Genomic DNA, 13650 nt, shown 5'->3' on the forward strand with positions numbered 1-13650 from the left:
AGAGAGAGACCCAACTACATGATAGATTGTCTAAAAGAAGCCATTTTCTTGGACATTTATTTGCTTTGGGAGACCTTGACAGTTTAGAAGTTGAGAAGTCCTGGTCAGCTATTTGCAAAATGCTCCTCAGTTTAGATTTGTCTGATGTTTTTCTCCTGATGAAACTGGGGTTAGAGATTTGAAAGTTCAAAGACGTGAAGTGCCACCACAGCACCTTGAAGGTGCAAAACATCAACAGGATCACCACTGTCCACGCTAGCTAACTTGCATTTCCTGGCTGACTGCAGTGATTCCCGTGAGCAGCCGGGGCTGAGTGGGCCAGCCACTTGCATCCTGCTCCTCAAGTCCCTCACTTCTGATTTTCCCAATGCCTCATCCAAAGACCAGCTCAGAGTCTGAATTGTTTGAATTATCAGAGAGTTTTGCTTCCTGCACTCAGGGTCAGTCAGCCTCATGGGTGTCTGACCTGTGCCGACTCAGGACTCTTGTTTGATGCCCCGTGCTTGGTCTGGATGTGGTGCTGTCACCTTCTTGAAATTCTTAATGATTTCTGAAGAAGGAACTCTTGGGATTATATAGCTAATCCTGAATGCCATAGCCTGGAAGTGTCTCAAATCTTTGAGCATGAAGGCTATTCATTTGCTGTTTTGTATGCTTTCCTATGTCTCCTCTTACCTTTTTAGGTCCATAGTTCCCCTTCTAAATGAATTATAGAACTTTTATAAAATTCTTATTCAACATTGTAAACCATCAGCCACCAGCTTGGAGCTCAGATATAGTAGATTCTCAGCAAATATTTTTTGACCATTGTACAGCACAGCTAATATTTCACTTATTGAAAATATTGCCATTAAGTCATTCAAAATAATAAGCCCTGTAAATGAAGGGCCAAAATTGATAACCCTGATGGAGCATTAAAAAACTGAGCTTCTTCAAGGAAAGATGACCCAGATAACTGATCATCATGAATCCAACTGGGGAATCTGCAAAAGAAGTACACTAATGGTTATGAAAACATCACACTGAATAAGTGGCAGCCAGGAACTTTTAACACATTCATTGAGCAAAGAATTCAATGCCTTTGGACTATATCCTGTCCTGGTCCCCCTCTCTCTGTCCCTCAACTTTCCTGTGCCATGCCCACCACCATGATGTTCTGCGACACCCCAGGCTCAGAGCCATGGAGTCAGCCAGTGTGAACTGAGACCTCTGGAACTAAGAGCCAAAATAAACTTTCCCTCCTCTAAGTTGTTTTTGTGAGATACTTTGCCTACAATACCCCCAGTTTTGCCCAAATTCCACTCCCTGTCTGTCTGCTGTGTTGCTCTGTGGTTTTCCCAAAAGAGATGTGGAGAAATCAGATGACTGACAGGTCACATCTTTAAGTGATATCCGTCAGATCTCACCATTTATGGCAATATGTAAGCTGATTTGTCGTTCTCATGATTATGAGATTCAGTGGATCTGGGGGAGGATGTGGGAATCTGTATTTTAACAAGTGATTCAAATACTTTTCATGATCAGAAAAACCTGGGCTTTGGTGGGAGAACATTTCCTGCTAGAATAGAATGCACCTTCTCTCTTTCTAAGAGGTCATTGGGCAGGGGTAGGTTTCTCAGATGCCCAAGCCTTCCTGCACTCTGTAGCCTTTCTACTGGCACAGTGGCAGGTCTCAGCATTTTCAGTGATTAATGGCACATGATTGGCTTGATGTCATCCACACTGCTATCCTGGGCTGGCCTGCTGGAAGTCCCCAGTAGTTCCTGTTGGCCCATAGTGCTGTCCGATTCCTTCAGACACCATCAGATACAGCATTGTCTCAAAATGGCTGGACTTTTGCCTGGAGCCCCCATGTGGGTTGAAAAGCCAGCCCGGTCCCCACACTGCCTCTCTCATTTGACTGTCATCATAAATTTATATGCCCTGGGTCCCAAAATTTATCACATGTAGCTTGAAGTACATTTGTATCAACTGTGTATTTATTTTTTCATTGCACATTTATAATATTTCATTTCTACCACCTGGCCTTTTGATAGACCCATTTGAGGACTTAGCCAACATTTCTTACCTTGTTTCCAAAGAAAAATTTATCTGAGTTCCCACCGATCTCCACAGTAAGTGTTGAAACTCAGCCCCTGTAAGTTAGGAACGCTGGGTGCTCACCGATTCCAAACCACAGAGAGGAAAGGGAGTGGGGAGGCCAAGACGGCCCACCTTCAGTCCCACGCCTCTGAGTCCACTTACTTGAGTTCTGTGGTTCAAAAACAGAGCAGGAAACAGAGCCCTTCAAGGACACTTTGAAGCAGTCTGGGAAGTGCCACAAAGCTGTCATTAACTGGGTGCTCGTGCCTCTCAATCAGCCATAGGGTAGCTCCGTTCCCATAAAAACATCATGCTGATCAGGCAGCAAGAACAGAGACTCAGGGGTGGCTGGGAGGGGCAGCAGCTCTTATCCAAACGGCTGACAATACCCCAATCAGTGCCAGGGGCAGCAGGTCATGGGCAATCTTTTCCGAAACCGCTCTTTATGGAGGAAGAAATAACTTCGGCATCTCCCTGGCTCCTCTGTTAAGAGCTGACTTATGTGCTGTGATTTAAAAAAAAATAATAAAAGGATAATTTAGGATCCACTGTCCCTTTTGTAGCTATGCAAGTTATAAATTATAGTGTTACAAAATGTAGCCGTTTTAGTTCCCAGTGGGTCCTGTTCTTTGTGTGTATATTTATCCAATTGTCTGATTCACTTAAGTTTGTAACTACAGGGTCTTGCTCTGGGTTTACAAAATGAATAGCTCTAAAAAGTCAAAGCAGCAATCAATTCTTTAAAACCCAGATTTGCCCTGTTTGGAGTCATATAAGGATAGCTTCATGATTATCCAAAACAGACCTAGAGACAAAGGAGCCCCGCGACCCCCTACAGCAACCTGGACTGTGATTTTTCTCTTTACTTTGAATAGCGCTCCATCAGTGAAGAACTACTCTGGGTGATATTGATCTCCTGGGTCTTGTTCAAAAGTGAGATGACAGGTCTATTTTGGATGATAAGTAGATAAGGATTATAAATTCACCTTGAAAATAAATAAAAATAGCTCATCTCACCCTTTTATTTATGTCTCTCTTAGAAGAGGAATTTAACCTACTCTATAGAAAACAATCTTCTTCCCAGGCTTGAGGATACTTTGCAAACCTCAAAACCAGCTTTTATTGGGTTTGAGTAATTTTTAAGCCACTGAAAGAATTAAAGATCTAATTTTTCCCCCTTACAATCTGCCTCAGTCTGTGCTAAGAATCATTACTGCAAATTTTTGAAAGACAAGCCCAAGTGAGCTTTCTAACTAGGGCCCAACCTGATATTTACAAGGAAGCCTCCCCTCTCCTCCCTGGCTGGCATCATCTAAATTCCCTAACACCTGGTACGTCCTACTTTTCACTTGTGAATTAGAAGCTACTAACATAAATTCAATCTAACATTTACAGTCTGCACATAAAGATTGCCTACAAATCTGGGCTGCAATAGAGCAAGAATATGAGAAACTCAAATGAACTTGATCATCCCTGGGCCTCTGAAAATCACCAGCTAGCCAGGTTACTTGTTGAATTACATTGCCACACATTTATTGAGCATCTGCTATGTTCCAGGTACTTGCCAAGGTCTTGGAATTGCCTGAAAGCAGAACAGTTACGCTTCCTCACTGCATATAAATAATACACCAGAGTCAGAGATAAGCCAGCAGGTCACTGTGGCTCTTTCTGGCATCTGCTTTGATAAGGGGGGATCAGGATATTCTAGAAGCAGAAAGAAAGCATAGTTATATGTTGGTCAAGGAAGAACTCTTGAGCATGATGTGTTGTGGGAACTAGAATCAGTTCACCAGGTGTCAGGCACCCTAAACTCATCAGCATATGGCTCTAAAATATATGCTATTAAAAAACAAATGGAGGTGAAGGTTTTAAGGAGAAATCTTGGTTCTATTTGCAAGTTCTCATGAGTCTATAATTATTTCAAAATTAAAAGTTAAAAATAAATACTAACAAAAAGATGATACTGAGGGACTCCTCCTGGGACAGCCTGTTGTCCGTATTTGACTCCAAGTGTGTGACACCTTCCCAGTCTCCTGGGGGCCCTGCTCAAGACAGTCTGGCAATTGGTTTCAAAATTCTTAATATTTTAAACAAGGGCCCTATATATTTATTTCATGCTGGGACCCACAGATTATGTAGTTGTTCTTGCCGTTTTCCATGGGGTTCTTTAAGAAAGGGAGTTTGGATTAGGAGGTTTCAGAGCAGGAGATTTTGGGTAAGGGGAGGATGGGCAGAAAGAACTCAGAAAAAGGATGAATTAGGTATCCGAAGGCCCTGCCGTTTCTATACTTGAGTTATGTCTAAGGCTGTCTTTCAATGCAACAATATTTTTTTAAAGACTAGAAAAAATTGTATGACTTCATAATAATCAGTTGAGGCTTGTTTTTCTAATATCTATAATTCGCATGAAATGTTTTGTCGTAATTGGATGATTAATTCGCCAATAGCAACTGTGTTTTCCCGTCCTGGTTGTGGCCACATACCTTTTCATATGTTTTGTGTATCATGAGAGCTTACTGCAAATTGAGACGTTTGCACTTAGAAATGGACGTGATTTGGCATGAGAAGGAGATACGCGGGGGTTGCAGAAAGATTCAAGGTTCAGGAAGGAGGACTGATGAGGGAGAACAGGTGAAAGGGAAGGAGGGGCGAGGGATGTGTAGAGGGAGAAACAGTGGATAGCGGCAGCCTCTCAGTGGAGACCACATTGACCAGAGACTGAATGAGGTGAGGGGGCGAGTCTAAGTCCCGAGAAAAGAATCACAGAGAAACCAGAATGCCTGGCACAGGGAAGCTATGAGAATATGGCAAAGAATGAGGTCAGAGAGTTGTCATGAGGGACCTGGGGGATGACAGCTTATTCTAATTTGACGGGATTGTAGATATGCAACTTGAATTATTAGCTCTTAGAAACCCTCCAATATATCTGGTCCTAATTCCTGGAACCAATCAGTGGTACCTTCTAAGGAGAGAGGATATCTGCAGGTGGGATGAAGTCAGGGATCTTGAGATGGAGAGATTATCTAGAGTTGTCTGAGTGGACACTAAATGCCATCACAAGTGTCCCTATAAGAGAGGCAGAAAGAGGTTCTTCACACACAGAAGAATCGGGTGTAATATGACCACAGGACAGAGACTGGAATGATACTGTTTGTCAAGGAGCCCCCAGAAACTGAAAGAGGAAACACATTCTCCTTGGTACCTCTGGAGAAGGTGTCCACACCCTTGCTGCTGGCTCAATGAAATTGACTTTGGGCTTCTGGACCCTTGAACTATGAGATAAATTTCTGTCTTTTTAAAGCACCAAGTTAGTGGCGATTCATTACAGCAGAATACAAAATGAATACAGTAGCACATGAATGATGTTTAAGGACAGGCTAGATAAGGTTGCCAAGGGAACAAGTGTTGATAGCAAAGAGAAGATGCTGGAAGGTAAACTCTGGGTATCTCCAACATTTAGAAAAGGAAAGGCAAGGACTGATCTGAACTGATGAGTGACTTCCATGTGTGCAACACTGTGTATGTAGATTGAGAAAATATCCAAAAGAATTAATTTGCCAGAGCAGAGGTGATCATAAGTTTCTAACTTTTCTGCAAATTTGCAGTGTTTAGGAAACCTATAGACTTTTCACAAATTAGGAAAGAATATTTAATCAATTTATTGTATATCCCAAAGGTCAGGTCACTCTAGCTAGCATCTGGGTGACACAAATGTGATAATTTTTTTTTTATTTCCTCTGGTAAGATTGTGTACCTATGTATTAGATACAGAACATTTGTATCAAATTGGAGAAAAACCACAAGTCAAATGATTAACTAAGACTTAATTACAGCCTATAGAATATATTTTAAAATAGTGGGTTTAAGTCACAATTTATTTTTATCGGTTGTTCAAAACATTACAATGCTCTCGACATATCATATTTCATACATTTGATTCAAGTGGGTTATGAACTCCCATTTTTGCCACGTGTACAGATTGCAGAGTCACCTTGGTTACACATCCACGTTTATACGTACTGCCATACCAGTGTCTGTTGTATTTGAAGTGGGATCTGATAGCTCCATGTACATCATAATCTGATTGATGACTGAGCAGACAGAAATTCTGACAAATTTAATCTTCTCTGCAAAAACACAGGTTTTTGACTGAGGGGATGGACTGAGCCCATAAACGGGAATGACACATCATCGTTTCTATGAATTTTGGTTAATATTTTCTCTATGCAAAGCAAAATTAAGTGATGAAATATGCAGTCCTTAAATGAAAGAATGTGCTCAAGAATGAAAATGCTATTAATAAAAACCCAGTGAATAGAAAGCTCCCAAATAAAAGTCAAATGACTTAAGCTGAGTGATCAGGGGCTTGGGTGTGTCCACACGAACAGAAGTGGATTTCTTCTTGAAGGTAATATATCACTTAAGATGCAGGAAATGCACACAGGTTCATGGTATCAAAATAATCTCATCAAAGCAGAAACACTGCGGGAAATGGCTTTCTGGGTCCCTGTAACAATTTCAAATTATTATTTTCCTTTTACTTCTTTTCCTCCATCTCCACTCCTCTTTCTTTCTCCAAAAAGATCCTGTTAGCCCAGACAAATGAGGCAAGTCAATAACATCCACCCAAGTAGACAGGATATATTGAGCCAATTCAAAGGTGGGTGAGCAGCAGCTGTGGTCTTGCCTGTGAAATTAGCTCAGAGGTGGCTTCTGCACAGTGAAGCATCGGGACTCCTTCATTTACACCTCCCTGTCAACACGGAAACGGTGTAGACTTAGGTAAAAACCTGTTTGCCGGTGCTTTGACATCCAAGACTGTGTGTATATGTGTGCAAGAGGAAAGAGAAGAAGGGGAAAGGGAGAGAAATGATGCTTTTCAATCTCTTTTAAAGATTTTTAAAGCAGACAGCCATGAAACAGATTGATCTTTTATTACTTCTGAATTGAGGACAGCTTCCTCTCTTTAAAGCTTCAATTATATTGCATATTTTTATGATTTTAGAAGATACCATGGTAACTTAGGCAATGAACCCAAACCAGGCTATTTAATGTACTGAACCATGTACCATAAACCTCTGCAGTTTTACCAATCTAAATCAGAAATGACTCAATTACAATGGTTTTAGCTGAATTTTTCAAATGCAATTAAAATATAAGGCTTGTAGGAAATATTAAATCTAACCAGAAGAAAAAAATAAAACAGGTATATGTAAGTATTATAGATATGTAAGTTCATTTGACATTATTCTTTTAATATGTGAAGTAGAACTTTAGAGTTTTTATCACATGTTAAAAGTCACTTATAATTCTATGGGAAGTGTTCACATTTCAGGAAAGATTTAGTGTCTAAAAATTATACTGGCTTCTTGCTTGTGCAAAATTATTCCATGACATAGAAAAGTATTCATAATAAAATTGGAGTCAAAAGAGGTTATAACAACAGTAGATATTATAAAATATCAGGATTTCAAAGTTACTTGAATATATGTTTGTATATAATGAAAAGACAGAAATAATGGAAGTAATGTTAACAGCTGTTATCTTGAATGTTGGAATTATAAATTATTTTCTCCTTTGTGCATTTCTGTTTGTTTTAACAAATTTTATAACATACAATTTCATTTTAGTATGAAATCGAGAACACCAACACAAAAAGTTATCTTAAAAGAAAAATAACAAGTTCAAATTCCAACTATTAAAATAATAGCCATGAAACTTATTTACTATTAAATAAATCTATATAGTGCAACTATATATATATATATATATATATATATATATATATATATATATAAAATTTTTTTTCATGCAGAGCAGTGTTGTGATCTTAAGGTACACTCAACATTGACTTTAGCTTTTTTCAACACTGACTAAAGCTATCACAGAGAATCAAGCCAATCAGAAAGCAGTGATTTATTTTGGTGGAGAAGTGGATATTAGTGTTGAGCCAGGAGGTGGCTATTGAGGACAGTTTCCCAGAGAGGAGGAAGTTGTGTAGAGAAGGAACCTCAGAGGACTTCATGAGGTACCTTGAATCTTTGAAAAAATATGAAGTTTTGCATGTTGTAGAACAATGAGGTTCAGGGCAGAAGAGCCACTCGGGGTTCATAAAAGAAAAACTAAGTTAGAAAATATATAGTTTAGACAATGCTCAGAGATGCAAGCTTCCAAGTATCCAGAATAAAGATTGAGATCTCAAAAAGTTTGTACCTTAAGACAAGGGATATATTAGCCCCAGGTATAATATATTAAAGTCCTCAACCAAATATTAACCGTATAAAGCATGCTAGAACAAAAGAAAGCCGTCTTTAAATAAAATAATAATAATAATAATAATAATAATAATAATAATAATAATACAGAAGCTCAAGTATGCAGCACTAATAATATTTAGCATATAAATCAAAAAATCAAATCAAAAATATAAATTAAAAAAATGTATAGAGATATATAAAATATCAGGAATAAATAAGTAAAAGAGAAGATAGAAGAAGTAAACAAAAGGAAACCTAACAAAAACTATGAAAATTTAAATTTTATCATTTTGAAATGTAAAAAGAAAATTGTAATGTATGGATTTAACAGTAAACCATACACCAGTGAAAAAACATTGGTGAAGTGAAAAATGGGTATTTGAGTCTACTAAAGAGACAGAAATCACAAGTAATTTAAACAGAGGAAGATAACATATATGATTAAGCTATGACAGAAGACTGTAAGATACAAAATAATTCTAAAGAGTAACCTAGGACTGAGAAAAAGGTAGACAAAGAAAGACAGACATGGAAAGCAGGCCCACCTAAAGCCTCAAGTTCAGATTTTGTTAGAGAAGGTGCGGTTGTAGCCTTCTGAATTGCAGAGAAGATTTCTGGATTTCCCAGGTCAGACTGGTCCATAGTCACAGAACAAGCACCTTAACTGGTAAGAAGGTGCTCAGTGCAAATAAAAATATCTGCACTAAGAAGGTGTAGGAAACATACCTCTAGCCACAGTGACCCAGGGACACTGAGAGCTGGGATGCTCTTGCGGGCGGGTGGTCTAGAGTGTACAGTAGCTATACTGAGAAGTCCACAGAAGAAAAACTTCCGGGGTGGCAGGGGTAGAGGAGCAGGCCAACAGGAGTCAAAATGTGGGGTCAGTTGGAAGTTTTGGAAATTGTTGGGAGGTCTACATGAAGGTGATGGCCAGTTTATGTCAGGTTTACAATGTTATAGAATATTTTGGACATATGGCTAGGGAAGAGGGTCACTAGACACCAAACATCTGCATCACTGATCAATTATGCAAGAGTCTGACCAAAAGAGATGCCACCTGTTTTCTGAATGTCCCTCCTGTAACACCTACTGAGTAGCTTAATAAAACATGTATAGAGGGGGAAATGGCATAGAAAAACTATATATATATATATATATATATATATATATATATAGAGAGAGAGAGAGAGAGAGAGAGAGAGAGAGAGAGAAATAACAGTAAAAAAATGGACTATTTCACATAAGACCTGGGGAAGGAACAGGGGGAAAGAAAATGAGAATTTCATTTGTAGCAGAAATATTTTTCAAAACTTGAGGCTGAAATAAAGAAAATTTTAGGTAGTCAAAAGTTTGGGTGAATCAGTTACTAATTGATCTACACTGTGAAAAATGCTAAGGAAAGTTGTTTTATGTAAAAGGAAATGATATTAAACAAAAGTCCAGAACTACAGGAATAATAAAAAAGAATCATAAAATGGCAAAAAGTGGGACAAATATAAAATGACAATTATTTTCACTATTATCACATCTTTAAGACTAGTGATCATTAGATTAGTGCCGCAGTCTGGCTGGGCACAATTCAGGAGCCACTTGTCAAAAGAAACTAACTTTATTTTTAGAACCACACACGCCAAACAAAACAGCTCCTCAGGAAAAAACCCTCAGAGTCCAACTGCCACCACCGGCTTCCCACAAGCCTCTCTCCCCAACACCAGCCTCTCCACCTCCCACAATCCTCCTGCTCTTGAGGCTGATTGGCTGGGTCGTGTGGGTGGAGCCAAAGAAGTCCCCCAATGAGCAGCTCCGTGGTGTGAAAGAGCAGGGAAACAGCCCAATGAGCATCACCGCAGAGGAGCCAATCAGCTAGATGTTGCTGGGGCCGCTGTGAGCCAATCATCAGCTGGCAGTCTGAAGGGCGGGGAAACAGCCCAATGAACATCACTGCAGAGGAGCCAATCAGCTAGATGTTGCTGGGACCGCTGTGAGCCAATCATCAGCTGGCAGTTTGAAGGGCAGGGAAACAGCCCAATGAACATCACCACAGAGGAGCCAATCAGCTAGATGTTGCTGGGGCCGCTGTGAGCCAATCATCAGCCGGCAGCTGGCAGTTTGCTGGCAGCTGGAAGTTTGCTGGGGCCCCTTTGGCTGTGGCTCTCAACAGATTAGGAACAATAAAAATGTGTGATAGGGTTTGTAACATACAGAAGTGAAACACTGGTATATAAGAGCATATCAGTGAGTAAAAGTGTTCAGTGAAATCACATAGTAATAAGATACTTACACAAAAATGAAATAGCTATTTATAAAGTTTATTAAGGAATGTCAGAAGCCAAGTTAAGGATGCATAGTGCAATTTCTAAAGAAACCATTGAAATAACTTTTTAAAACAGGAAAATATAGCTAAAAAGCCAATGGAGCTATAAAGGGAATAATAAAAATTTGAGTCATGACAAAGAAGGTAGGAAAGAAGAAACAAAATAACTGAGGACCAATGGGATAAGTGGAAGCAAATAACAAGACAGAAGACTTAAATATATGAACATATCTAAAATTATATTAAATGTAAATGTAACAAACTGATTTTTTAAAAAGCACAGATCTTAAGGCTGAATTTAAAAAGCAAAGCCCAGCTGTGTGTTGTTTTTAAGAATGACTTAGTATGAACATGGGTTAAAATAAATAAATTTAAAAAAAAAACACCAATCATAAGTATGCTGGAGTGCCTATCTTAATAACATACAAATTGTATTTTAAAAAAAGTCACAAACAGAAATGTTTCATAGATAGCAAAAACACTTTTAAATGTTCAGGTATACTAGAACAAAGAGATACTACATAGAGTTCAGAGATAAGGGGGATTTTTTTGGCGGGGGGGGGGGGGGGCTACTGAGGATTGAACTCAGGGGTGCTCAACCACTGAGCTACATCCCCAGCCCTATTTTGTATTTAGAGACAGGGTCTCACTGAGTTGCTTAGTGCCTTGCTTTTGCTGAGGCTGGCTTTGAACTTGTGATCCTCCTGCCTCAGCCTCCTGAGCTGTGAGGATTGTAGGTGTGTGCCACCATGCCCAGTGAGGAGAAATATTTTTTAATGATAAAATGTCAATACATAATGAAGACATAACAACCTTAAAGTGTACCTAACTCTAGAGCTTCAAAACATATGAAGGAAAAAATGAGATAAGAATGGTAAAAATGGACCAATTTATAATTATAGCTGAAAAATTTACTCCTCTCCTCTCAACTAATAATAGAATAAATAGAAATAATATAAAACACTTGGATAGCATCCTAAACCAATTAACAGATTCACATATTTTGAACAATATATTCCAGGACAGTAGAATGCACAAGTATAAAGGGAATATTTGAGTTAAAATCCATAAAATGTCTCAATAAATGCCAAAGGATTGCAATGTTACTAAGCATGTTTGGAAACACTGAATACTTGAAAATTGATAAACACATTTCTAAATAAGTTATGGGACTAAGAATTAATCACAATTAAACTTAGAAAATATTTTGAAGTGAATTGTAGTGAACACCCAGCATGCTAAGATGGATGGGATGGAAGTTCAGCAGTGATTAAAGAGCCCTGAGTATGAACCTGGAAGGTTTATGTTCCAAAGAATAAAAGGGTCAAGTCACTGCTCTAAGTTATCAACTTCATAACTAGGAAAACAAGAGCAAATAAAAAGCAAAATAAACAGAAGATGATTTTAATTGAAATTAGAGTAAAAAATCAGTGGAACAGAAAATGGCAAAATAGTAGAGAAAATCATCCAAACCAAAAGTTGGTTCTTGGAAAATATTATTGAAAATAACTTGACAACAAGATTGACTAAGAAAAGAGAATGCCTAAAAAGAGAAGGAGAAGGAGAGAGGGAGGGGAAAATTGAGAGACAGAAAGTGAGACAGGACAGAGAAGTACAAAGGACAGTATGAGGAATGAAAAGGGTCTATTTCTACAGAACCTACAGGTATGAAGAGAATAGTAAGGAGAATATTGACAACATTTTACCAGAAAATTGAGCAACTACCTTAAAATTGGTAAATACCTCAAGAGTCACAAAACTTACACAAGAGGAAAGAGAAATTTTAGGAGCCTTATATTGGTTAAAAATGTTAAATTTATATTTAAAAACCTTTCTCCAGAGAATATTCCAGGACAAATATTTGAGGAAGAAATAATCACAACCCAACCTTAAATGAACCTTTCCCAAAATACAAGATAAGGGATGAGGTGAGCATAAACATGGTACCAAAGCCAGACAAGACCACCATCCATCAAAAACATGGATACAAAAGTCCTCAATAAAATATGACCAATTCAAACACATTTTTATAAAATATGTATGAAGAAAATCCAAAGAAATATTCAGAACAATTACTAGAGCTAGTGAGCAAACTTAACAAAACTCTAGTATACAAATGAGTGCAAATTTTGATGTGTTCCTCTAGATCTGTTACTGAACTTTTAGAAAATGAAATATTTGTGTGAAAACTTGAAGTGTGTTCAGTACGAAGTATGTAGGTCTTTGCACTAAAATCTGCAAATAATGCTGAAAGTTGTAGAGATGTAAATATATGAAAAGCTATTCTGTGTTCATGGATTGGAAGGCTCCTATTAATTAATAAGATTTCAGCTCTTTGAAAAAGAAACCAATAAAACTATAGATTCCACACAGTCCTGATTATAAACCTACTAGGTTTTTTTGTCTTATTTAATTCTTTCTCTTTTTTTTGGTAAAAACTGAAAATATGATTCTAAAATTTATATGAAATTGTAATCAAGGAATGCAATGCTGAAAGAGAATAGCAAGATGCACAATTTATCATACCTGAGTGAAAGATTTACTATAAAGTTCTGGTAATTTAGTTGCCATAATTTTAGTTGCTCAGTAGACAAATTGATTATTGGATCAAAATAGGGTCCAGAAATAGACATATACAAGATATTACTTATTGTTCAAATTTTTGTCTTTAATTTTTGACCAAGATGCAAAGGTAATTTAATGGAAAAGATAGTCTTTTCAACAAAGGGCACTGGACAAACTAGACACCAGTATGGAAATGAAGGGACCTCACTGCCACCTCATTCCATACTCAAAAATTAATTCTAGATGAGATTCAGGAATATAAGTTTCTAAACAACATTTGAGATATTGTTTTCAAACTGGGGAGAGAACAACTTCATAGAGAGAATGGAAAATCAATAATCACAAAAGAAAAGTGATAATAAATTAGAGTTCATCACAAAACTTTCTTTTCTTTTCTTTCTTTTTTTCCCTGGTACTGAGGATTGAACCCAG

General features: G+C 37.9%; 2 protein-coding genes across 2 annotated transcripts in view; one reads left to right on the top strand and one right to left on the bottom strand.

Moving 5' to 3' along the window:
• LOC308649646 (uncharacterized protein) overlaps positions 1-13650 on the top strand; it is a 294900-nt gene that overhangs the window by 229631 nt on the left and 51619 nt on the right. The gene's annotated exons all lie outside the window — the stretch shown is intronic.
• LOC308649645 (uncharacterized protein) overlaps positions 814-13650 on the bottom strand; it is a 626952-nt gene continuing 614115 nt past the window's right edge. The window contains exons 4-7 of the mRNA XM_081295371.1: positions 3603-3664; positions 2888-3029; positions 2069-2587; positions 814-983 (exon numbers count right to left, since the gene is read on the bottom strand). The gene's annotated coding sequence lies outside the window, so the exon portion shown is untranslated. The remainder of the gene's footprint in view (positions 984-2068; positions 2588-2887; positions 3030-3602; positions 3665-13650) is intronic.

Source organism: Spermophilus citellus, assembly GCF_964194105.1.
Source record: "Spermophilus citellus genome assembly, chromosome: 5".
Taxonomy (NCBI): Eukaryota; Metazoa; Chordata; class Mammalia; order Rodentia; family Sciuridae; genus Spermophilus; species Spermophilus citellus.